The following is a 13,859-nucleotide window of genomic DNA, read 5'->3' as shown; positions in this document are numbered from 1 at the left end:
CAATTCTCTGGAGCCTTAAGTATACTTCAATTAATTTAAGCACAAAGTTATTTACATTGTTTTGTGGTAGGGGTATGCCTTGGAGCCCACGTCATTCTCTTACAACAGTTAGCTAGCTCAGGAAAAAGTCTAATTACCTTTCACAACACTCAATACCCAAAGAAAACAGTAACAGGAACAACCCAAACCTTCCCTCCAGAAGTTCCTAGCCCAGACCTAAGTCAGAAGGGTAGGCTGGAAGAACAAGCAAACAACAACGACAAAAAACAATGCTACCATAAAGAGCTGTTAATGGTGGCAGAGAAGTTCACAACACAAACCCAAAAGAAGAGAATGACTCGAAAATATTTACAAGTAAAGCTTCAGAGAAAAACTGACCTTGGGCAAAAATTTAACTAGAATTCCTGGAAAAAAAGAAGCAAGAGTTAAAAAAAAGAAACAGTTTAAAAATGTCTTTATAAATGAAATGAGAGCACTTGAGGAAAATTTTGGAAAAGAAATGAGAGATACAGAAGAAAAAAACTGGAAAGAGAACTAAAAGCTTGGCACAAGAGGTATAAAAACCTTGCCCAAGCAACATATTCCATGAAAATTAGATTGATCAAACAGAAGCAAAAGAGCTTATGAAACAATCAGAAAAATTAAAACAAAATCAAAAGCCCAAAACACAGGAAAAAAAATTAAGATATCCCACAGCAAAAGCAACTGACCTAGATAACAGATCAAGGAGAAAAAATTTAGTAATCACTGGATTCCACTTTCCTTCTGAGTCCAAAAAGTGGAGATTCCAACTCAACTACAGCATTGGTACCAGGAAGTAAAGTGGGGGGGAAGAAAGATTCTTTTCTGCTCTCTCTTCTACTTTTAGACTCCCTTGATATAAATGGGAGTGTTGGTATTATTCTGTTTCATTTTGTTCTTCTCAGTTTTAGCTGCCAATGGTGATCGCCACTGGATACAGTCATGACAACCTTGAAGCCAGGATTCTATGTGGGATATTGAAGTCAGTCCAGAAGCAAAGTCTCAAGAAGCCAGGGTGATCTGAGATTCAAGTCCAAGAGGGATTCTGATTCTGGACTTGGGACTGAGGTTTAAAGGAACTGAGCTAAGATGTTTGGATATTTATTTTGTATCTTGGAAATTAATATTTTTTTGTCAAAGGCTAAAGTGATTATCAGTGGTTAAATGGAACTAGGGTACGGGAAACACCCCACATACAAACACATGCTTGAGGAAACATTACAAGTCAGCTGCATTGGCATAATTTTGCAAACTTTTCTTTTTTCAATTGCTTGACTATTTAAGGCTTGAATTTCTGTATTTTAAGTATTGATATAGTTATACAGTCTACATTACTGCATCCTGTATGTTAAGCTTAATGTGAGAAATCTGTCAAGGGCAGCTAGGTGGTGAAGCAAATAGAGCTCTGGGCCTGGAGTCAGAAAGACTCATCTTCCTTTGTTCAAAACTAGCCTCAGACAAACTAGCTGTGTGACCCTGGGCAAGTTACTTAACACTGTTAGCCTCAGTTTCCACATCTGTAAAAGAAGCTAGAGAAGAAAACGGGCAGCTAGGTGGCGAAGTGAATAGAGAACCAGCCCCGGAGTCAGGAGGACCTGAGTTCAAAGTTGGCCTCAGACACTTGACACACAAAAAACTAGCCATGTGACCTCAGGCCAAGTCACTTAACCCCAACTGCCCTCCAAAAAGCAAAAAAAAGAAGAAAATGGCAGTACCTTTGCCAAGAAAACCCCAAATGGGCTCATGAAGAGTTGGACACAACTGAAATGACTGAACAAGAGAAATCGAGTATCACATGATTGCTATTATCTTGTACAAATGTTTTACATTGCTCCTTAGCATTTAAAACAACCTAAACTATTTGCCTTTTGTGAAAGCAAAATACCCAATATCTTCTTCAGATGTGCTTAAAATCCATAAGTAGCTGCCTTTCTTTGCTACTTCTACAACTGCTCCGACGTATCTTTTGTATGGATGAGTGTGAAATTCCATCTGGTTTATTCTGGCAGAGGTATGGATCTACTTGGGAAATTTCTGGTCCTTTGGAATAAGAACCCTAAGAAAATCGCCCAGATTCCTCTATGGAAGAATCACCTGTGGTACAGAGGGACCCACAGAGAATTTTGGTGTAGAAAGAGACACATATTGTCCAGATCAACACTGGATCGCCTTATGTCCTGAGGGAATCATGGAAGAGCTTCCACCCAGGAAAATTTCCTCATCTGAGAAAGGAATAAGCCTCTAGTCAACTATAACTCCCAAATCTCTGTGGGAAGATCTCCACCTAAATTGTGGACCAAGTTTTCCTGTGAAATGAGAAGATAGTTTTCTTTGCATGTTTTTTCACTTTGGGGTAAAGAAAGACCCTGCAAGGCAAAGGCTAATAAGCAAACAGAAATATTTGGTAAACTCTGTGAAATAATTGCTTTTGTGAATCCGTAAAACTTATTATTTGGGTATAAATAAAATTTTTATTTGTATATGTGGGATTGTGTATACAATCATATAACACTGGCTGCTTTGAGACTTGAGTATATGACTCCAGAGAAGCAATTGAATGGAAATTGCTTTTGCCGCCTCAGAGACCACTAGAGAACTGCTCTGAATTTAAGACAAGGACTTATGTTAATCAAAATGCACTCATTCATATTTTCTGAGTACATCATCTTTGAAACAAGGGTAAATGTGTAATGGGACCTTTCAAGCATGCTAAAATGGTCTAACATGGAGACACCCTGCTTCCCTGAATCACTAACTATGTACAGGAAAGCCCTATTAAGTCAGGGTACCTGGAACTAAGCCCAAATAGGGTTTTTAATTTGGAGCTGGGACTGTGCTCTATAGTAAAGAACCAAGGTAAGCAATTTGTATATTTGTTTTAGTTACTTTGAAGTAAATATTTGTCAAAGCTTAAAAAAATCAATTAGCATGACCAAAAAAAGAATCTAGACAGCATATTTCAAGAAATGTTAAAAGAAAATTGCCCAGATCCCTCAGAACCAAAGGGCAAAACTGAAGCCCCAAATTAAAACTCGTTGGAACATCACAGTCAAACCTTCCAGTACAAAGAAAAAATACTACAATCAGCCAAAAAGAATGAATTCAAGTACCAAGGAGTCACTGTCAGGGTTACACAAGATTTGGCATTCACCACTATAAAGGAGCAGAGAAGCTAAAATACAATATTCCAGAAGGCAAAGAATATGGATTTACAGTCAAGGATAACTTTCCCAGCAAAACGGAGTATAATGCTACAGAAAAAAGAAAATCGACCTTTAATGAAATAAAGTACTTTCAAGCATTCCTGAAAAAAGATCAGAGCATTCCTGAAAAAAGATCAGAGCTCTGTAGAAACTTTAATGTTCAAAAACAGCAGTTAAAAAAATAAAAAGATAAACATGAATGAACAAGGATAAAAGACTAAACAAAGATAAATTGCTTATACTCTAATATGGGGAAATGATGCATGTGCTCCCTAAGAACCGTATCATCATGAAGAGTCATAGAGAAAGTCTATTTGGAGAGAAAGTCTGGGAGTGATTCTGTTAAGGCTTGATGATCTTAAGAGAAGAATGGAAAGGGAGGGGAAGAGGAATACATGGGGTAGAGGGAATGGACAAAGGGAAGGAAAGGTTAGGGGAAATTATCTTAAATAATCAGGGTGCATAAGTAGACATCTATACAAACAAAGAGGAGGAGGGGAAAGGAATGGCTGATACTTGAACCTTATCCTCATTTGAACTGGTCAAAGGAGGAAAGAAAACACATCTCACTGAACAGGGAAATAGGAGAGGTAAAGGGAAAGAGGGAATTTGTGGAAGGACAGATTAGAGGAATCAGTTCTAAGCAATGTAAACTCTAAGGATAAACAAAAATATTTATAGCTCTTTCTGAGGTGGCAAAAAAAATGAGAATCTGAGGGATGCCCATAAATTAGAGAATGGATAAATAAGTTATGGTATATAAATGTTATGGAATAATAATATAATTAACTTTATCAGCATAATGACCAACCAGGATTCCAGAAGACTAATGGTGAAACATGCTATCTACCTCCTGAAAGAGATGAAGGTCTCAGAATGCAGAATGAAACAAATATTTTTGGAAATGGTCAATGTGGAGATTTGTTTTGATTAACTATATGTATCTGCAATGGGTTGAATTTTGGCTTACAAATCAAATATTTGAACATTAAAAAAAAAAAGAATAGGATTTTGAGCTGGCAGGAAACCTAGAGGTCATTTTCTGGATAAGGAATTAGAGAAGTTAGTTATGTATTCAAAATCCCACAGGTACTAAGTTGGAGAACTTGGGGTTCAAACCTGGGCTCCTAACTCCTGAGCTCTTTCCACCAGACCGCCCTGAGCACCCTGCTTTCACTGTCATTCACTACTTTATGCCAACTGGTCCTCACCTGTAATCATCAAACACTGACAACTTTTTCTACTCAGAAACTTGCAAATTTGTCCCACAATGTAAAAGGTGATTTATCGAAAAATCCATTTCTATAATGACCTCTCTATCTCCAGCTACAGAGCCTAGAAGGTGTGAGTCACCAATCTGAATTTTATTGGCAAGTATCTTTCCCCTGAAGAAAGCTTCCATTGCCAAAAGAGACTGTGGTCCTGTTTCATGACTACATTTGTCATAAAAAAAATTGGAAGAAGCTATTTCAGTTTCCTACTTTACAATCTATACATTTTTTCTTGTTCTACACCAGGAAATACAGGAGATCACAAGGACTGCTAGAGCATGATGCAAAACCTCAAAAGTTAAAACAAAGTGTGAAGAGAGAAGCCAGAAAACAAATACTGGCCTGGGGAGAACTGCTATTACTCCAAATACAATCTTCCCCATGATTGTCTACATCTTTGTAAACCCAAATATCACTTGCAAAGATCTGCAATCTTTACCAAGTGCTGACCAAGGCTATCACATAAAGACAGTGTTTCAGAACCTGTCATTGTAGGAACAGGTCTGTGCTCAGACAGCTGAGAATCACAATGATTCTTCATTAAGTTAGTTAAAATGAACTAGTAACTCCAAGTGCAAGCACTGGAGTTCACTTAGCAACCTGGAAAAAATATTAGCTTTGTATTTCAAGTTTATCCTGCTTAAAACCAGAAGATATACAACCTACATCATTAACATGCTAGAACCATGATGAATTTCCAAAGCCTCAAACAGGAAGAGAAATAACGTATCAAACAGGAAGTCCAACCTACATGTTGTTTCTATCCAAAAAATTACTTTTAAAAGTTGATCTATTTCCCCATTATAACCTGCTGATTCAAGTTATGGAGAGCTGGAAGGTTCTAGTACTTCTAAACAAAATTTTAAAAGCCCAACTGAATAGCCACAAATGATGAGCCAAGGGATCAGGGCATTAACTCTATGAACTTCGTGTCAAACAATATGTTCTTTCACATTACAAAGTCGCCTGAGAAATCAAAACATCTAGATTCTAACAGGGAATGATGGGGTTCCCATATACAAACAGGTTTGTTGAGCCCTGCTGAAAATACATAGTGTTACAACACTAGCACTTTTATGGCTTGAAAGAGAAAACCTACCTTCCCAAGTGGCTTAGAGGTGGAGCCTATTCTTGCTAAGAGGAGGACATCCATCTGCCAGAAGAACCAACTCCTCAACTATAAGAGCTCACATAAAGTACTTTGCAGCAAACAGATGAATTATTAATATTTATTTTAAAATGGAGAAACTGTAGTTAAAATGTGTTGGGGTGGCTAGGTGGCACAGTGAATAGAGCACTGGCCCTGGAGTCAGGAGGATCTGAGTTCAAATCCGGCCTCAGACACTTAATACTTATTAGCCTACTTATTAGCCATGTGACTTTGGCCAAGTCGCTTAACCCCAACTGCCCCTCCAAAAAAAAAACAAAAAAACATGTGTTGCTTTAGCTCTTCTACCTAATTCTTGGGAACAGTGGAATCATCTGTGAAGTCACAAATACTTGAATCTGATTCCTAACACTGGAAGAAAATGAAATCCTACCCAACCTTCATGGCCAAGCTCAAATGGTACCTTCTCCATGAAGCCTTCTCTGACTTCAATCCATTTGTAAATGATCTTTACTCACATCATGCAAACATCATGTGGTTTATACTTCTCCTGTACAATTAAACTCTATTTTGCACTACAATTATGTGTTGTATAACCCTACTAGATTGTAAGCCTCTTGAGGGTAGGAAATATTTCATATTTATCTTTGTATCTCTACTAGTACTAAACATCAGGCCTAGAACACAGTATGCAATCAATAAATATATGATAAATTACTGGACTGAACCTTAAAAGCCCAGATTTAATCACTATTGTAAAAATTAACATGTCAACTTATATAACCAAAAACAATACTAAAGAAAAAACAAAATCTCTACAATTCTAAAGAACTTGTGAAGAAAAATGCTCTCTACTTCCAGAGAGAAAATGTTAAACTCTGAGCCAAAATTGAAGCATACCTTTTTTTTTTTTTTGCTTTTAGGAGGGGGGAAAGGCAGGGCAATTGGAGTAAAGCGACTTGCCCAAGGTTACAAGGCTAGTCAGTCTTAAGTGTCTGAGACTGCATCTGAACTCAGGTCCTCTTGACTCTAGGGCTGGTGCTCTATTCACTGCACCACCTCACCGCCCCAAAGTATACTTTTTTAAATTTTATTTTTCTTAGGTTTTTTGTAACACAGAATATGGAAATACGTTTTTGCATGACTTCACATGTATAATTTAATTTCCCTGATGCCATGGTCCTCTTCGAAAATGAAGGATAAACACTATCTGTGAGTAGGCTGAGCTGCCTGAATAAGCACACAGCTAGTTGGGTAACTCAGCTCTCCCTTTCCCTCTCCTCTCCAAAGAAAGGTAAATTAACTTGGTGTTTATTGGCTAGATCAATCTCTCTCTCTCTCTCTCTCTCTCTGTCCTTTCACAAAACCTTAAACCCAGTGCACTTGGAACCACATATTTTGGACCACTGCCCTCCTGGCTTAGAGTGAATATCAATGGCCACCCCCCCAAGTCCTCCCCCCCACATTTGATTTTTTTTTCTAATTAAAGGGGCCTTCCCTTGACTCACTTCTTAAAGAGATCTATTCACTGAATGGCCATTACCTCACTCTAAGTGAGAACATGAAAAGGCCTTAGCCCAAAAAGGCCAGGTTCTCCTCTGCAACCTGGTTCATTTCTAGTCATGGTGATGAGTATCAGGTCACTGGACTCAGATGGCTCTGGAGGAGAAAGTGAGGCTGGTGACCTTGCACAGCCCTCCCTCACTCAAATCAAAGTCAACTGCAAGTCATGTCATCATTTCCCTGATGCCATGGTCCTCTTTGAAAATGAAGGACAAATACAATAACATGTATAAAAGGTAACATATTGCTTGCCTTCTCAATGAATTGGGGAGGGGCTGGAGGAAGGGAGAGAATTTAAAACTTAAGTTTTTTTTAATGAATGAATAAATGAATGACTATGGGGGGAGGGAAAGGAGGACAAAGACTAACCAAATGGGTATAACCCTCATGTAATAGTATTACACAATACTGGAAATGGAAGTAGCCACAGAATACAGTGTCAAAGCTAATAGAAAAGCTTAAAATTTACCTAATTCAAACCTGTCATTTTATAGATAACAGAAATGAGAATTATATGATGGCAAATACTTGCCTAAGGTCATAGAACTTGTTAGCAGCACCCTAGAACCAAGGACATCTGAGTCCCGATTAAAGGTGCTTCTACTATGCCATCATCTAGGCATGAAAATCAGAAAACAATTAGATCCACACTCCGTAAGTTCTCCAGCTCTCCTTTGGTTAATCTATTCTGGAATGCAGGGATCTCATCCAAAGCTGCATTCCCTATTTGTTATAGCTATTGCTCTACAAAGAAAAAGTCGTTTTACCATGAATACAATTTCCAGCCTGCAAATAAGAAACCAACTTTCCATGAACCAGGAGCTGTGATAAAAGGCCCTACTATGGTCAGAACAGCTTAGGGCTGATCTTATATGAAAGGCTTTAATGAGTATTTACATACATACTGCCAAAAAAAGGGGAGGAAAAAGAGACCAACTAAGGGTCCCTACCCCAATGGCTGAAATCCTACCATTAGAAATGCATTCTTTGCAACAGTCAAAACAAAATACACTTTCAGCAATTTTGGATCATTCATACCTTAGAGTCTATCTGATTTATCAGATTAGTCATTTCCCTGAGGAAGGGGAATACAAATTTTGAATTAGGAAGAGGAATGGTCTAATCTAAGGCATTAATTGACAGCATGGGGCATGGAATACTTAGGAGGCAGGAGGGGAGATTGAGGGAGAAGGCAGAGTGAAGGGGGGACAGGAAAAGGAGGTAAAAGTGTGTCATTCAAACATACAAAACACCCAGGTTTTCTTCCCCAGAGCAAGTCATCTATCTGCCCGGTTAATCAAACTGAAACTTTAATTCCTACAGACCTATCATATGTCAAGAAGCCCTGGAACTTCAGTAGAAAAGAAAACACTGCGGCTAGGTGGCACAGTGAGTAAAGCACCTGCCCTGGAGTCAGGAGGACCCGAGTTTGGTTCCAGACTCAGACACAACACCCACACAAAAAAACTAGCCATGTAACCTTGGGCAAGTTACTTAACCCCAATTGCCCTCCAAAAGGCAAAAAAATAAAAATAAATAAGTAGAAAAGAAAACAACACTTATGAACTTGGGGTGACACTATGTTGCAGCTAAAAGAATGAAAAGCCAGGAGCCAGGAAACCTGAGTTCTAGCTTTATCTCAGACACTAGCTTCCCATGTGACCTTCACTTGGCAAGTGATTTCCCCTTGCTGGATCTCCTCTGCAAAATAAGTAGGCTTGCCTATTATGATCTTGGAGGTCCCTTCCCTCCCCTTCCAACTCTGAGATTCTATGATTCTTCCGATTTGTCATTATCCTACCAATGAGGTGTGAACTTACATGAAATGGAGGTGTTGCTTCCACTTGGCTGCTGATCTCTCCTTTCCTTCCAGGCTGCAAAGATCTCTGTTCTCCACCTGAGCGGGAATGGGAGAGATCAGGCTGTACCCCAACCAGGGGAAGTCCAGAGGCCCAGTGTGCCCCACTTGGCATGATGCCCCAGAACTGACCCCCTTGTCCAAGGAAACAAAATAAAGTATATCTTGGTTTTAAAGCTTTTTTTTTTTCTGGAAGAGTTTGGTAATACAATACAGCTCAATGTGGTAAACAGAGGACATGTTCTGTGTTCCATCAGGAAAGAGATCACTACAACAAAATTCTCCATATAAAACAAAGGCATCTAAGCCCCAGCTCCTAGTCTGCTTATTTCAAGTATTATTTAATATTTTATATTCCTTCATAATTAAAGAAACTATATAATCTTTAGATTTCTTTGGGATGGGATGTAAACTGTATGCAATGTTTTAATAGTTTCAAATTAAATTCTCCTTTGTTTAAACAAAGTAACATGAGATAGTACAGAGACAGCCCAGTAAAGGCAAGGCTTAATAAACTCCAGGGAAAGCTGTTAGCTATTTAGATACATACAAAACAAACGGGGTAATCATTTTATAAATATACATACACATCACTGGTCTGAATACAGTCCACACCTCTAAAATGAAATCTTTTCGAAAAGGAAAAGAAATATATTTATTTATGTACACACTAAAAAATAACACAGGTCATAGGCCACAATGGATTTTTTCAAATTAGATTAAGGTAAAAAGTACAGCCCGTCCTGAAGCCAAGAGTGGTGTGTGCTAGAACCCTCCACAATCACAGTGGGTAAGAGGACCAGTCTTTCTACAATCAGTGAAATTCAGGTTAGGAGACCAAAGTGTAATATAAAACTTAACAAACAAGTACTTTTACTGTCGGAGAATCATAGAATCTGAAAGTTGACCAATAAATAAATGAATTCCTTTAAACCAATTCAATTTGACAAACATTTATGAAGTACCTACAATGACAGCCCTGCCTCTGCCATCAGAGGACTGGCTACCTCAAGTGACAGAAGAAATACTGTACCACAAACCAACCCCCTCCACTGTTAGAAAGTCTTCCTCATATTGAGCTAAACTCTACCTCCCTATAACTTTTTTTTTTTAAGCAATTGGGGTTAAGTAACTTGCTCAATGTTACACAGCCAGTTATTTTGTGTGGGTGCCAACTATCTGAGGCCGGAACCCGATCCTGGGTCTCCCGACGCCAAGGCCAGTGCTCTTATTCACTGCGACACCTCGCCACCCCCCTATAACTTTTACCTGCCTATAATCTCTAGGATTACACAAAACCAATCTGCTCCATCATCCCAAGGACAACTCTTCAGTTACTTGAAGACACCTACCATGCCCCACTCTCACATTCTCTTCTCAAGAGGATTCAGAGTATATATGATCACTACTCTCAAATATTTAACAAGCAGCTAATTTGTATTCTCTCTTTCAGAGGTAGAGAAAGGTTTGTAATACATAAACTGTTCTTGACTATACTTTCCAAAGGGAGGAAAGCAAGCTATGCAAAGGTAGAGAGATATTTCACCCTCTCCTATCCATAAGAAAAGAATAGACTATAGTAAGTGCTCCCAGCCTAAAGAAACTGCAAACTGTGCCTGTTGGTCTAATGAGGTAGGGTTTTTTGTTGTTTGTTATCCTACTCTACACAGTGAGACATTTCCTCATAGGCCCCTAAGCAGCAATGCTAACAGGACAATTACTCCTTAAAAACCATGGCCCAGAGAATTCTGAGCATGAACTCTCTTCTGGGAGGCACAGGTCTCTTGGACCTCATTCTTCCAAAGTAAAGCTTTCTGATCCAGGGAAAAGAAAGAAGGATAACCTACTCTCAGTTTGTGATTTCAGAGGTTTAGAATATTACCAGTACAGCACTACTGCCTCTCCACACACCACACTACCCATAAGAACGGTCCTTGTTGCTTGTCACGATGCCAAATATTGTGGTGGGATGCAATATCATCCTCTGGAGTTTATTCAGCATGCTGCTGGTTTTGTATTATTGCCTCTTGGGTGGGCTTCACACTGTTCCCCCTTCAATCAACAGTAGAGAAAGAACTGGTTTTAGCATCAGAGGACTTTAGTTTGCAAACCCTCTCTGCCATTAATGACCTTTGTGACCTTGGGCAAATGCCAATTTCTCTGGATCTTAGTTTCCTCATCTTTAAAAGGAGGGAGCTGGCTTCTATGACTTTTAAGGTCTGTTCCAGGAGCAGATCCACGGCACATGGAGTTTAAAAGTCACTACAGGTGGGATTTTTTTTTTATTTGCCCACCTACTCTAAGGAAGATTTAATTGTCATTGCCTCCAGCAAATGAAGTCTAGAACCAGTCTTGGTCCTCTAACCTGACCCAGACTGACTTCCTTCCTTCCTACCTGAACCCAAGAGAATAAAAGGCATCATATTCAGAAGGGGAGAGGGGGGAGGAGAATAAGCTGCCTTTGTTATTCATTTCTGAATTTTTCTGATTTCCCCCCCCAAAAAAATGGCCTATTCATGAGGTTGGAAGCTTTTCAAGCCCTCCTTCTTTTACCTAAAACATGCTATCTCCTATTCCCTTTAAATTCTTTCTTTCACTAAGTTGCCAGATTCACCTTACTTCAACGTCTAAGGTTTTAAATTCCCTAGGAAAAGCTAGCAGGCTATGGAGCTTTACATAAGCACCTAAGATATCTTCTCACATACAAGCCCATAGTGTCTTTCATCAACAAGATATGTATTCACTGATGATCCACATTTAGATCTGGCATAGGCTTAAGTAGGAGAAAGAGAACCGAGCTAAAAAGAACTTTAAAAACAAAGAGCAGGGGCTCACTTTGAGAAGTGTTGTGTGATTTGATCAGATGAGACTCTGGGAAGCCATTGTTGAGAGCCCCCCCAGCTTTGAAAAACCCAGATGTTGATGCCCCCATCTCTGGAAACTGTGATTTGGTATGGATGTAATGGTTGGACAGCTGGGAGGCCTGTCTGTTGAAATGTTCTTGTAACTTATGCTTATAAAATCTGTATACTCTGAAATTTGGGGTGCTGACCTTTTTCCCCTGAACTAGGTAAACAATATATGTTTGACTGATTCAAGTAAGCTGTTAACCCATTTTGAGTTGCTTTCCTTTAGCAAAGCAGATCTCAGAACCTGTGTTGGCAGCCACCCTGGGGACGCTGGGGTGCTTGCTGCTACAAACAAGGTAGTAGAGATGCAAACATAAAAATTAAATAATTTATATTGCCTTGATTCACAGGAGTTTACATTCTGCTAGTGCAAAACAACATGTATGTACATAGATAACAAATGCAATACAAATGTGAAGTAATTGGAACACTAACAACTGTGGAACTCTTGTCAATTACATACAATAAAGAGTTGAAGGAAAAAAAACCCAAAGAGCCACTTCATTTTACACAAGAGGAAAGGAACTCCAGGGAGGAAAAGAAAGGAGTGGAAAGGGCTCTACAATTTTGTCATTTAATATGTATTTCTATGTAGTATATTTCTGTTTTGAAAAGGTGGGGGAGGAGTCTCCACATTTGTGATTTCACCAATGAAGAAAATTCCCTCCCAGTCCACCAATGAAAATGAGCATATGGTTAGTCATTTATAGTCTTAAAGAATTACACAGGGGAGGGAGAGTTTAAGTAACTCAAACATAATCTTACAACTATTACATGTCAGAAGCAGGACCCTGAACCCAGTTCTTCCTGATTGCAAAGTCAAGTCCTCTAACCACTATGCAACTGTACCTGTGCTGAATACAGTATAAAACTGATGGTTCAACTAACAAAATGGGAATGAACTGCTACTCTTCCCTTCAAAAAAGCAAGCAATATCACTCAGCAAATGATCTTTTTTTTTTAAACTAAGCAATATGTACTTATTTCTAACTGAATTTATCACTTACAATAATGACAGAAAACAAATAAATCTAAGGACATCTTTAATCACATTTAAGTAACATTAAACCAAAACGTCAGAAAATGCTACCAAGCTAAACACTATTGGAAATGCTTATATGTCCAAGATAAAGTGTTTAGAAATTCTATTAGGACCACAAAATCCCAGCAACAGTTGTAGAGGTTGATTTGACCTGACTCAAAGGATGGAGATTAGAGGAGGGAAAGTAAACAAGAGAAAAGCAGTGGGAAGAGGAAAAGGATAAGGCCAAGGAAAAGCAGCTGAGAAAGGGCAGCCCCAGCAAGCTTACAAGATCTTTCCCCCAGGGGATACTGCCTGGGCTATTTCAGAAAGTTCTGTGAACTTACACAGACTGGCAGGAAACCACAACTGAGTGTTCTATGCTAAAATGTAAATATATATATTGACTGGAGAACTTTCCAGACTAGCTGGTAACTCATTTCAAATAAAGCAATATTGTCAGATAATTTGTCTTCAGCAATTCCAGTGAAATAAAAAAGCCCAACTAAGACACCTTAGTAAAACTACATATGAAATCTGAGCAGGACTGAGATCACTGCCATATCATTCCTCATCCTAACAGTCCTTACAGCATCTGAAAGATGAAGGAAACAGAGAAGACACTCTTTTCAACAAAGAGTTTATAGCATCATGTAAGTAATGCTTCAGGAGGGATTTTCAACAAACAAAAATACACCTAATTGACTAAGCACATGTATGTTAGGCACTGTACTAGCCTGGGAAACACACAGTCTGCCGAAAGGTTTAATATAAGGTTGACAGGGGATTTCTCAATGAAAAATTTCATATATTTGTGGAAGAAGCAAAGTAAAGGTCACAGAAAGCTTTAAAAATTTTTTTAAATTTAAATTTAAAATAAGGCTTTTAAAATTATTTATTTAAAT

The 13,859-nt window shown here is 38.7% G+C and overlaps 1 protein-coding gene across 2 annotated transcripts in view; it reads right to left on the bottom strand.

Moving 5' to 3' along the window:
* PHF20 (PHD finger protein 20) overlaps nucleotides 1-13,859 on the bottom strand; it is a 112,319-nt gene that overhangs the window by 34,824 nt on the left and 63,636 nt on the right. The gene's annotated exons all lie outside the window — the stretch shown is intronic.

Source organism: Petaurus breviceps, unplaced genomic scaffold (assembly GCF_028583685.1).
Source record: "Petaurus breviceps papuanus isolate PSGF00001 unplaced genomic scaffold, PetGlider_PUasm1.0 90994, whole genome shotgun sequence".
NCBI classification, from domain to species: Eukaryota; Metazoa; Chordata; class Mammalia; order Diprotodontia; family Petauridae; genus Petaurus; species Petaurus breviceps.
The sequence above is the reverse complement of the archived record's forward strand: the minus strand, read 5'-3'. Positions and strand labels throughout refer to the sequence as shown.